The 13,384-nt window shown below is 34.0% G+C and overlaps 1 pseudogene; it reads right to left on the bottom strand.

Moving 5' to 3' along the window:
• Positions 1-4,443: 4,443 nt before the first annotated feature.
• Positions 4,444-5,380, bottom strand: LOC124959253 (olfactory receptor 4C11-like; annotated as a pseudogene).
• Positions 5,381-13,384: the final 8,004 nt, after the last annotated feature.

The raw sequence follows: 13,384 nt of genomic DNA, 5'->3' as shown, positions 1-13,384 counted from the left end.
CTCTAGCCAGAGCAATCAGACAAACCAAAGAAATTAAAGGGATACGAATAGGAAAAGAAGAACTCAAACTATCCCTGTTCGCTGATGACATGATTATATATTTAGAGGAACCTGGAAATTCCACCAGAAAACTTTTAGAACTCATAAGTGAATTCAGTAAAGTAGCAGGTTACAAGATCAATGCTCATAAATCCAATGCATTTTTATACATAAGTGATGAATCTTCAGAAAGGGAAATTAGGAAAACTACCCCATTCACAATAGCATCGAAAAAAATAAAATACTTGGGAATCAATCTCACAAAAGAGGTGAAAGACGTCTACAATGAGAACTACAGAACACTAAAGAAAGAAATTAAAGAAAACCTTAGTAGATGGAAAGATCTCCCATGTTCCTGGATAGGCAGAATTAATATCGTCAAAATGGCTATACTACCTAAAGTGCTATACAGATTCAATGCAATTCCAATTAAAATCCCAATGATGTACCTTGCAGAAATAGAGCAAGCAATTATGAAATTCATCTGGAAGAATTAAAAACCTAGAATAGCTAAAGCAATCCTCAGTAGCAAGAGCGAAGCAGGGGGTATTGCAATACCAGATCTTCAACTCTACTACAAAGCAATAGTAACAAAAACAGCATGGTATTGGTACCAAAATAGACAGGTAGATCAATGGTACAGAGTAGAGGACATGGACACAAACCCAAATAAATACAATTTTCTCATACTAGACAAAGGTTCCAAAAATATGCAATGGAGAAAAAAATGGTGCTGGGAAAACTGGAAAACCATATGCAATAGAATGAAATTAAACCCCTATCTCTCACCCTACACAAAACTCAACTCAAAATGGATCAAGGACTTCGGAATCAGACCAGAGACCCTGCATCTTACAGAAGAAAATGTAGGTCCAAATCTTCAACTTGTTGGCTTAGGATCAGACTTCCTTAACAGGACTCCCATAGCACAAGAAATAAAAGCAAGAATCAACAACTGGGATAGATTCAAACTTAAAAGCTTTCTCTCAGCAAAGGAAATGATCAGAAATGTGAAGAGAGAGCCTACAGAGTGGGAGAATATCTTTGCCAACCATACTTCAGATAGAGCGCTAATTTCCAGAATCTATAAAGAACTCAAAAAACTCTACACGAAGAATACAAATAATCCAATCAACAAATGGGCTATGGAAATGAACAGACACTTCACAGAAGAAGATGTACAAGTAATCAACAGATATATGAAAAAATGTTCAACATCCCTAATAATAAGGGAAATGCAAATCCAAACTACCCTAAGATTTCATTTCACCCCAATTAGAATGGCGATTATCAAGAATACAAGCAAGAATAGGTGTTGGCGAGGATGTGGTGAAAAAGGAACACTCATACATTGCTGGTGGGGTTGCAAATTAGTGCAGCCACTCTGGAAAGCAGTGTGGAGATCCCTCAGAAAGCTTGGAATGGAAACACCATTTGACCCAGCTATCCCACTCCTTGGCCTATACCCAAAGGACTTAAAATCAGCATACTACAGAGATACAGCCACATCAATGTTCATTGCTGCTCAATTCACCATAGCCAGATTGTGGAACCAACCTAGATGCCCTTCAGTTGATGAATGGATAAAGAAACTGTGGCATATTTATACAATGGAATATTACTCCACATTGAAGAATGATAAAATTATGGCATTTGTAGACAAAGGTCGAAATTGGAGAATATCATGCTAAGTGAGATAAGCCAATCTCAAAATCCGCTGATAAGCGGATGAGGACATATAATGGGGGGTGGGAGGGGTTAGCATTAGGTTTAGGGTTAGGTTTAGAGTTAGGCTAAGGAGAGCGGTAAGAATGAAGGAAAGAAGGACTGTATAGAGGGAAAAGAGGGGTGGGAGGGGTGGGGGGGAGGGAAAAAAATAAACATCATTACCCTATGTAAACGTAAAAAAAAATAAAATAAAATAAAATAAAAAAAAGAAATTCATACATTTCTCTAAATTTTAGATTTTCATTTGTAATTTCTTAACAGAAACAGATAACTGTACTATTTGCTGAGGCATAATTATATGATAACAACAATAACAAAAAGAACTGGATACATATTAGCCCCTCTACTTATTCTTTAAGTGAAAGGATAGTTTGAATTCATAGTTTTTGTTGTATTGATATGAGAGATCTGGTCACTTTGAAATTTTTCATTGGATGTGTATGGTATCCTAGATTTATTTTTAATTTTACTTCACTTTAACAGGTTTTTTTTTCATTTTTTAAAATTACAGATAATAATCATACATATTTATGGTGCTTTGAATTGCATAAAACCATTTTTCTTTCTATAGATGTCTATTTCTTATTGCATAATCTTCTATTCATTTTAGTTGTGGCAGTAGGACATGGTGAATAGTGGTAAGAATTTTTCAATTAAATTATAAGGGGCAGTATAAAAAATAAACTATTATCAAATTGGTTACAGTTACTAAGAATGTGGTACCATTTTCTACACTGAAATTAACGAATATTTAAAGTTCAGGGTATAATCTGAGACCTACGCCTCTAAGGCACCAGGGTTCACCTGACCTTCTGCCCATTCTGGACATGAAAATTTCAATGGTAATTCTAATTTTTGAATCTATACAATCCCCATATAACAGATGCATAGATAAATAACAAATAAGGGGACATAGCAAAATAAATAGAGAAAGGGGCTTTCCACAGCAGTAGTGGGTTCTCCCTGACTCCACCCTCTAGACACAAGTACTATATTTTCTGAATGTCCATGGTAATTTCATCAATATCATTCACTTCTAAGAAAATAGGTCATATCATTTTGGGGCTCACATCAGTTTCTACCTTTCTGCTCTTCAGTCTGAGAAAATACCTTGTATCTCTGTGTTTCCAATTTTTACTTAGCTTTCAAAACAATCCATTTTTCTTTTATTTGCAATTGATTTAGAGAAGTTTTGCTACAAGTCTTGAACACTAATTTTTTCATTTTTCTTTTATTTTTTTATAGTCTACATTTTGATTCATTGTACACAAATGGGGTACATAATTTCATTGCTATGGTTGTACACAATGTAGATTCATACCATTCATGTAATCATACATGTACATAGGGTAATGATATCTGTCTCATTCCACCATTTTTCATACCCCCTCCCTCTCATTTCCTTCTGCATAATCTAAAGTTCCCCCATTCTCTCACTCCCCACCCTCCCACCCCCATATATCATTCTTCACTTATCAGGGAAAACATTTGGCTTATTTCACTTAGCAAGATATTTTCCAATTCCATCCAATCATTTGCAAATGCCATATATTATTCTTCTTTATGGCTGAATAGTATTCCATTGTGTATATATACCAGAGTTTCTTTATTCATTCATCTGTTGAAGGGCATCTAGGTTGGTTCCTCAATCTAGCTATTGTGAACTGAGCTGCTATAAACATTGATGTGGCTGTGTTGCTGTAGTTTGCTAATTTTAAGTCCTTTGGGTATAAACCGAGGAGTGGGTCAAAATGTGGGTCTATTCCAAGTTTTCTGAGGATTCTCCATACTACTTTCCCAAGTGGCTACACCAATTTGCACTCCACCAGCAATATAAGAGTGTGCCTCTTTCCCCACATCCACTAATTTTGTAAAAAACAAAACAAAACAAAAGAGAAAAACCCTGAATATCTCAATTCCATTTATACTCGGTTCTTAAAAAACTCACTTTTTGATTAGTTTAGCAAAGGTAAAAGAAATATATAGTTTAGAATAATTTTATATCAAAGGAGACTCTTGTTTAAAAGGATGGAAGTTTCTAAAGACAAACCAATCATAAATGACATGGGTTCTTCTGATACCATCAATTAATTTCTTTGAGAGTGTTCAAAGATACTTGCTACCTTACTGGGAATGCCTTACAGAGTGAAGAAAAAAACACAATGAACTGACTGACCTTTATTTATCTATACTCATAAGATTCAACTGCTCTAATAGAATAAATGTTTTCTCATCAAACCAGAGTGAAGAGTGATGTGACTTGTAGTTAATGTTCACAAGTGCCAGAAAGGAACTCTAAGGGAAAGAAGGAGTCAGACTAAATATGTGAGGGATATTTACAGTCAGAGGTCAAAACACAGAAAACTCTAAGGAAATCAGGTACATGATTTTAGAATGTAGAGTAGTCAGGCCCTAGAAAAACAGTGACTGGAAAGGAAGAGAATCTTCAGAGAGAGAATATTTTCTATATCTTCATGATTTAATTTCCAAATTGGTTCTATAAAAAGAAAAAAAGAGTGATACCATGGAATTCATTCTGCTTTTCAACTAACAAAATTAAGAACTGACAAACATATATGTAAGTACATATTACTCTTACAATTATCAGAAATGATCATATTTAATATTCATAGAGATTCAGTCATATCATATCTGGATACATATGACATTGAACTCTCAATTCATCCCTTGCTTTCTGATAATCATTTTAGAATGCCATAGATTTCTCATGGCATTTTTCATCTCTGCATTTCTCAGTGTGTAGATCAGTGGGTTGAGGAAGGGTGTTTCAATAGTATAAAATACTGTCACCATCTTGTCCATGGGGAAGGTGGTTGGGGGGCGTGTATATATGAATATACAGGGGCCAAAAAACAAGACCACTACAATGATGTGAGACGTGCAAGTGGATAGGGTGTTTTTCCTCCCTTCTGCACTGTGATTTCTCAGTGAATACAGGATGACAATGTATGAGATTGTTAAATTGTTAAACTGACTAAACAAATTGCCCGCTGTTAGTCACCAACAGAAGATTCAGCAAATAAGTGTCTGTGCAGGCGATTTTAAACAAGGGCTGCAGATCACAGCAGTAATGGTCAATCAAATTGGGTCCACAGAAGGGCAATCTCAAGGCCAGGATAACCTGAGCAATGGAATGCATAAAAGACCCTATCCAGGCAAGAATAATCAAGATGAGACAGACCTGCCTCCTCATGACCCTTGGGTAATGCAAAGGCTTACAAATGGCCACATAGCGATCAACAGCCATGAGGATGAGGACAAAGATCTCCATGCATCCAAATAAGTGCAGTGCAAAGATCTGTGTCATGCACTCACTGTAGGATATGAGTTTCTTTGCAGAGAGAGCATCCACAATTAGCTTAGGGGCTGTGGATGTTGAATAACAGGAATCAGCAAAGGACAGATAAAATAAGAAGTAGTACATGGGACTTCCAAGTGTCCTACTGGATTCTATGGTCACAATAACAAGTGTATTCCCCACTACAGTTCCCACATAGAAAATTAAGAAGATTAAAAACACCATTTTCTGACTCAGAGGATCCTATGTCAATCCTAGCAATATGAATTCAGTCACATTACTGTTTTCCCACATGGTTTCAGCTGATATGGGGACATCACAGATTGGAAACAATCTGCAAAGAAGAAATGAAAAAAAAAAGTGAAATGAATACTAAATTTTGAAGTTGAATACATATTCTCAGTCATAAAATTTGCAACTTTAAATGGATGCTATTAATGATAACTCCCTATAGGTTCCAGTCACTTTTTTATTCTTTTTACTGGATAATATGGAATTCCTAACAACTATTTCACTCATTTTCCATGTTGGATACGATAATAATTAAATAAGACATAGAAAATGTAATGAAAAAGCCAATGCTTCATCAAGCAAATTAAATATTGCTTTCTTGGATTTGGTATGAGTAGGCAACTTTCCAAAGTGATTGCGGTTCACTAGTCTTCAGTATGAAGCTATCAATGGCAGGGTCATGCATTGCAAATCTAAAAAACACTTAAGCTAGATTTACCTCAATAGACCTTTACATTATTTGAACCTGGTGCTCCCATAGAATGTAGCTATAGAATAAGCTTGTTGAACATTAGAATAATTATTGTTTAAACATTTGAATAGCCTCTCTTGGAGTCTAAGTATTCAAACACACACACACACACACACACACACACACACACACACACAATGAGAGGGTTAGAGAAAGAGAAACAGAGAGAAACAGAGAGAGGTAATGAAGGTACCTCAGTACATTCTTGAACCTGTTAATGCAATTTAATATATTTATTTAATAAATATTCTGAACATTTAATAAATGGCATTCTAGACATTTTAAATTGCCTTCCTGAAGAGAAAGATGATAAGAGAAGGGAAAAAATGGGAAAATAATTAAAACAATAAACAAAATTTTATGAATGAATAAGACAGTTGCTCTGGTCCAGCAAAACTTAGATTAATATTTTGCTTTAACTAAATCAATCTCTTTTTACTTTATCTCTTAAAACACTCTAATGTTTCTCATGTCCAAATCCAGCATCTATCATTAAACTATATAATTTTTATAATATTGTTATCCAAACTTAAATTATTCTTTTTACTCTTTATATTTCAGAATCCTTGAGTAGATTTTCTTAAGACCCCAGGAGACACATTATAATACATGAAAAAGAGAAAATACACCAATCAGAATATTTTCCAAATTTCATGTTCATGACTAAGCAATAAGAATTTTTGCAAATGTTAGCAGGAAATGCTCCAAGTCATAGCTGAAACTTTCAATGAAATTATAATTGATATTATCAGATGTTCCATATCCTGACTTCAAGGAAGAAAAGGTAGAAATAAAATGGCAATTCATTTATTTTGACTATACCAATAAGGGATAAATTTTTCTATGAACCTTGTCACATATGTTCTCCAAATAATAGCTCAGTCAAAAGCAAAATTAACTCTGAAGTGGATTATATATATTAAAAAATCTCTTGCCAGAAGAAAGCATATTTGCTTCAACTTTAAATGGATTCCACAGGTCAACTTAAAAAAAAAAAAAAAGCAGAACAAATACAGAATTGGCGAAGTACCAGTTTTAGAAGACACCCTTTCCCTTATTAGGATGAATCATAAGAAAGTTTGATTTTTATTCACAAGTACATTGAAATAAAAAGTTCAAATAGATACATCTTCAGTGGTCAAACTAAAACAGTGATTTTTTTGTAAATGTCTTTTTAATAAACAGTAATGTCAAAGGTCTGTCAAATAGTTAACCCTAAATATTCTTGATAGGGATTTAAGTGGGCATGATCTCTTAGGCAATAATTTTCAATACTTACAAATAATAGTATTTATAATAAATACTTAAAATATACACAGCCACTCATGGTCAAAAAGAGATTCTTAATAGCCCTTTCTATGGCAGTGAGATAGGTATTAATTTAGTGCCCATATCAGTCTCAGTGAGACTGAATAAATCATGAATGATGTTTTTATGCAGATGTTAAAATATCATACACACACATGGGTCTTTAAAAATATTCTAAATTAAAATTTAAAAAAATAGAGTCATACTGGAGAAGGGAAAAGAAAGAAAAAAAAAGAAACTATACATACAAACCATATTTACATAACATAATCTGCTGTGAACAAAAATGTTACCCTCCAAAGCACACATAACTGATTTCTTTTTCTTTTTTATGATTACATCAATAGTTTACTTTATGATTACATTACAATATCTCATTGGAAATGCATATTTGGAACACTGTGTATGTGTTGTAATATTTAAAACTTGGAGACTCTTCATATATTGTCTTTGCCTGTGATATAACAATAGGAATAAATTCTTAGTGAATTTGCCTTATAAGGAAGATATAGTAATAATATATACCAAATTATGTATATCCTATTAGAAGGGTACCCAAAACAGCAAAGTGTTCATGGTCTCTGAGTTGAAGAGAAGGTTGGCAGAAGATCAAATTTTAAAAAGTACTCACTATAGTAAAATTTGAAAATGTGTTATCTTCTTTGGTATTAGGGCTTTATAGTTACACATAGTAATTGGGTTTATCACAACATACTCATAACACACATGAAAATCAATTTCATTTCACAATCCCCCCTTTTCCCTCCCTCTTGTCCTTCCTGAATTCCCTCCCCTCTCTGGTTCTCTTTTCTCTACTTTGATTTATTTTTGATCATCTATTAACTTATATTTGATATTAACTTTATATTCTCCTATTGTTTCACGTCCTCCTTTCCTTTATTTTCCTCTGGGCTTCTGCATATAAGAGAAAACACTTGACCTTTGAGTCTGAGTTTGGTTAATTGCACTTAACATGTTCTTCTCTACTTTTGTGTGAAAATGTGTTAAATTCTTGATGCATGAAAAATAAAGCTCTTACATTCAGAAAAGGTCTGTTCCGAATGGCATAAAATTTAGCCTTAACAATTGTGTTCTGGTGTAGGCAGGAGGCACCATGGTATTCCCAGGGCAACATTATGATCCAGATACTTGAAGGAGATGGTGAGTCAGTTGTAGGGGTATCTTAGAGGTCAGGTGTTCTTTAATCACATTACACACTACCACATTGCCATTACCTACAGGTTTGCTTGCCTTCCTGAGATTTTCCACATGCACTCAAATGGAAATAAATATCAAATAAATACACACATGTAAATTTCATAGGTATATAAGAAAGATGTACATTACAATGAAGCAACATAAGAAAGGGGGCTTTATATGTTCATATTTCTTACAGATATAATGCAGTGGTGTTCCATTCTTTTCTATGCTCAGTGACCACTGAGAAGAAAGGATGTTTGCATTTTAGCATATCCATGAAAACATCATCACCACTGTGAACCATGAAGTATTTTCCTGGAATGCAGCAATATCTGTTTTCATTTGCTTCTCATCTCCCTCTGCCAGTATTCCTTACCCACAGAGTAGTGCCCATGTCCATCAGCAACTGCTGAGCGTGCTTCTTATTTCCATCTTCTTCCCTTATATTGTAGTGCTCTCAGAGGAGTCTCTAACACTTCTGTCTTCCACAAGTGCCTCCTTTGCATCAGACACTGGCTGTGGCATTGACGAAACTATTTTCCTGAAACTAGTAAATATGACTAAGTTACTTCCAAGTGCAGTTCTTTCTTGCCCTTTTTTCTTCCCAAGGGAATTTTTAAGTCATTTATTCAAATGAGAATTAAAAATGCTTCTCTAATTCTTTCTGAACCAGTATCACTTTGGGCTTGCAATTTGAACCTTTGGTTCTCATCTACATGTTAGAAGAGAAGCCAAGTTAATCCCAGATTTGCCCATTTCCTTAAATTCATGATCACATGGAATTCTGGCTGTGAAACCTTTTTTTTTTTTTTTGCCATCCTGGGAGGAGTCTTTATACACAAATAATGCTGAACACAGGAATCTGGGGGAAGGCTATTATCTAAAGTGTCCCTACCCTACCAATTAGGAAACACAAACAAGATGTGATAATGAATCAACCCTCAATTTATCTTAGGTTGTGGTAGAGAGAGGTGGCCTATTTAATTTAAAGGTACTAAAGTGCCATTATTTAATAGAATAAGAAACAATAATTGTTTAGAGTCCTGGTATTGTGATTAGTACCATTCTCCAATAGAAATCTCAAGGTTTCTTGAGGAAATGGCTGACTTAAGTCTGGGGCACAAATTACATGACCAATTGAACATTATAAAGTGTCAGAAAGTAAGGGATTATAAAATGAACATATATTAATGAGCAGCTATGACAGGGAAATTAGAGTCAGCAGATAGAACTCATCACAGCCAAAGCTATAAATAATTTGGACATCAAAATAAATAACATAATGTTGAAATATAGTTAAGGGATAAGGTAAATATCCATGAGTGCCTAAATATGTAAAATATTGAGTAACTAAATAAAAAGCATAAAACATCTCCCATGAAAATAATTCCAAATGATTTTACAAATTTTACTACTTAAGGTACTTAATATAAATGAACTTATACAGCATTACACTTTTTGTGAATAGCTAATTTTTCTTGACACAATGTTCTCAAGTTCCATCCATGTGGTATCAAGCATTGGAACATTATTTTAATACTGGGTAATATTCCATGGTGATATTCCATGGTATCACATTTTTTATCCATTCTTTTGCTGTAGATCACTTGAATTGCTTATGTGCTTTGGCTATTACACATAAGGCTGCTATGTGTACACATAAGGTGTACATCCCTTAAAGTCCATGAGTTTGATTATTTTGTGTTTATGCACAAAATGTAATTGGATCACCAAGTAGTTCATTTTTAAAGGAACAATTCTCATAGATGTCAACCATTTTTTAGTGCCACAAACAGGTTACAAGTGTTCTTATTTTTACACATCTTTTCCAAATCTTCCTTTTCTTTTATTTATTTATTTTTTTTGTTAATAATAGCCACATGTATAGGTTCAAGGTTGTATTTCTCTGTACTTTCAATTTACCTTTCCCTATGCATATTAATGTTCAGAACCATTTCTTCTACTTGTTAGCCATTTGTTTATCTTTGAAAAATGTCTATTGAGTACATTTCTTACTTTTAAAAATTGAAGAAATATATATCACTACATTTCATGATGGAGCAGTGCTATGCAGGCCCAGCATTGTATTTGTGGATAAGATGAGATCTATTTCATGATGGTCAGGTCAGGGTACATGTTCATTTGGTGGCTAATGTGTTTGGGATTTTGAATGTCCCTCAGTGGCCTATGTGTTAAGGGCATGGTCCTCATGGTGATAATGAGATCTTTGAGAAGTGGGGCCCCTAGAGTTTTTTCTTTCATTGCTGGTAGGCTTCTGAAGAGGACTGTGAGACCTTAAGCTCTTCCTTGGTATTCTTGCTCCTGAATATGTACAACTTAGAGGGTTCCCACTGTTCTTTAGATCTTAGATGAACCTGGAGGGCACTGGTCAAAATATTGGTGGTTTTCTTAAGACTTTTTACTTTTCTTGTTTTTTTCCTCCAAGTCTTATTTGTTGAACACTCAGAAAATCAGTTCCACCAGTCTTGAAATAGCCATGATGGGTTTTAACTTTAATAGTATTGCATTTACCCTTTCCATTTGTTTGCGATCAGTATTAGTTTTGGGACTCAGTGTTATATTCTATCTGCTCTTTACATAATAACTTATTGTCTCAAATGAAATAAGAACTAAACTTTTGAAGCCCACTGGTAGTGGGAGGGCACTTCTACAGCAAACTTAGTATCCTTTTTCACTTGCAGAGATGTGTATTTCTCTCTCTTCCATCCTCTGAATTCCCTCATCCATTTGGTGATGGAAGTCAGAACCTGGATCTTACTGTTGATTCTTATCTTTCTAATCTTCCTCATATATCAGTTCTGTTCTCTACAACATTTTTTTTTTCTTTTTTAATATTTGGGTAACAATTCCTCTCTCTCATGTCAATGTGTGTTCTATAGATACTGAAAGTGAGTTGAAGATTTTTACCAAGAGACATCTGGAAGTCAGAGAGCCAATATGGGGGAAGAAAGCCTGGGGTCTCAAGTGAAGTCTGGCTTTAGCTTTGGTCTCAGCAGCTTCAGAGTATTCCATGTACTGCATAACGTGGTCTGCTTGGAGGCCAGGGGCAGAGCCTTTTTGTACTCTCGTGATAGTCTTTTGCTTTTCCCTTTGTTCACAAAACAAGACTCTAAATACATTACTTGCTGGATTAAAAATTCCTTCTAAGTTTGACCCATGATCTTTAGCATTAAGCTTTAACAGTATTATGAGAAATTTCCTGATCTTGCCCTTTGCTGTCTCTTGAGTCTCAGGAGTTACAATATAGCTTTATTCTAGGTAAGTATGCAGCATTGGTGACTGGGACCAGTGGAGTTTCAGTGAAAATAGTGTTGAATGAATAAATCATTTAATAACGACTATATTGAATTGAAGTTTTTCTGAACCTATGTATCTACTACCTGTCCTAGGAATGATTTATCCTCATGTTGCCTATTTACCCTACTGATCCCACCCTATCCCTTGGGTGATTTTTCAATGTTGTCCCTTCTAGAAATCTTTCTTGACCCATGTCCCAGATTCCTCTTGTGTGGTTTTATAACACCCTGTCTACCTTACCCTTTTCAATTCTCAGCAGTGATTTTTCTACTTCTTTCTGGGAGACTCTCAATATATTTTAAATTTATGAAGGAAGAAGTTATTTATACTTTAAGCCACATCAGAAATACACCCAAATATATTTCTTGGGCATAAAACTTTATTAATGAGTGAAAGAACAATTGCCTGAAAAGTATTTAATCCTGCAATTACTTTGTGGGTAGGAAGATCTACACATTATGAAAAACAACTTTTAATAATGAAATGTAGCCCTGAAGTAACAGAAAAATGATAAATAGCCCACATTTGTAGAAGAATGATGTCTTCCTGAGGGAATATGAAGATTAACATATTTCATATATTGTTAAACTGAATTCCATATTCTATCCCATTCCTCATTTTGAGAGTTAAACACATTTTTGTTTCATTTAAAGGGAAATCAAGAATTCTCTACAGAATTCTCATCTGAAGGAAATAAGTGTAGAAAAAAATTCCTTTAATCCTTTGTAATCTTTTTTAGTGTACATTTTATTGTATTCACTTATTTGATTTATAATTTTATTTATTTATTTAATATGTAATCAGGTATCAAATATTGTACTACTTGTAGAAAATATTGGTAGCTAGCAGGCAAGTAATTTATGGACTATAACTGCACTTTTAGTAAATAGGAATTGCAGAGTGACATCCAGGTACACTTTTATTTAAGTCATCCCTATTTCTAACAGGTTATCAGCAGGCAGTGACATGAGCAATGCTCTAGTTCTAAAGGCTCAAAGGAAACTTAGAAACAGGGGTGCATCTCTGACCACTTGTAGGGTAAATAAATGGCCTGTTGTCTTTTTCCCAAAGTTCTTAGATACTATAATATTACTAGAAATATAAGAGCATTTCTTTTGATAAATAAAGTAATATTAGAAAATAATAAAATGGGTTGATTTTTAGTTATAGATAGTCAGAGTATTATAATAAGGTAAGCACAGTCCTTTTCTCAGAAATTGTAACCAGTAAAATTATATGAACAGTTTCTCATCATTACTGGCAGTGAATGATAGAAGCTAAGAATATGATCCAGAAAATCAGTAATCTGGTTACTGAATCATCAGTACATCTGTTCTGATAACTCTCCATTTCTGTAAGGTAAAAAAGGGTAATAGCAGTGTTTACCTGATTTAGTGTTATAGGCATTATTGATCAATATCAATATTTTTTGATATCATTACTTTTTTTTAGAAGGAAAAATTATAAATCCATAAAAATAGATAAAGATAGAAAACACAGGACCAGATTGGGTAGAAATTTGCAATTGAGTAGATTATTCAGGGTTAAGTTGTCTCCTTTGTTTGAACTTATTTCTATTTCTTTCAATGCAGATTTTGAGAATAACAGTCTTTTCTTATGCTCTTCCAATCATATTTTGCTGAGATATTACAAAATGTTCATTCATCCTTTCCTCTCTTGAATCAATGTTGGGATTTAGGCACATTCAT

Source organism: Sciurus carolinensis, chromosome 11 (assembly GCF_902686445.1).
Source record: "Sciurus carolinensis chromosome 11, mSciCar1.2, whole genome shotgun sequence".
Taxonomy (NCBI): Eukaryota; Metazoa; Chordata; class Mammalia; order Rodentia; family Sciuridae; genus Sciurus; species Sciurus carolinensis.
Note: the sequence above shows the minus strand (reverse complement) of the source record. Positions and strands in the feature narration are given on the sequence as shown.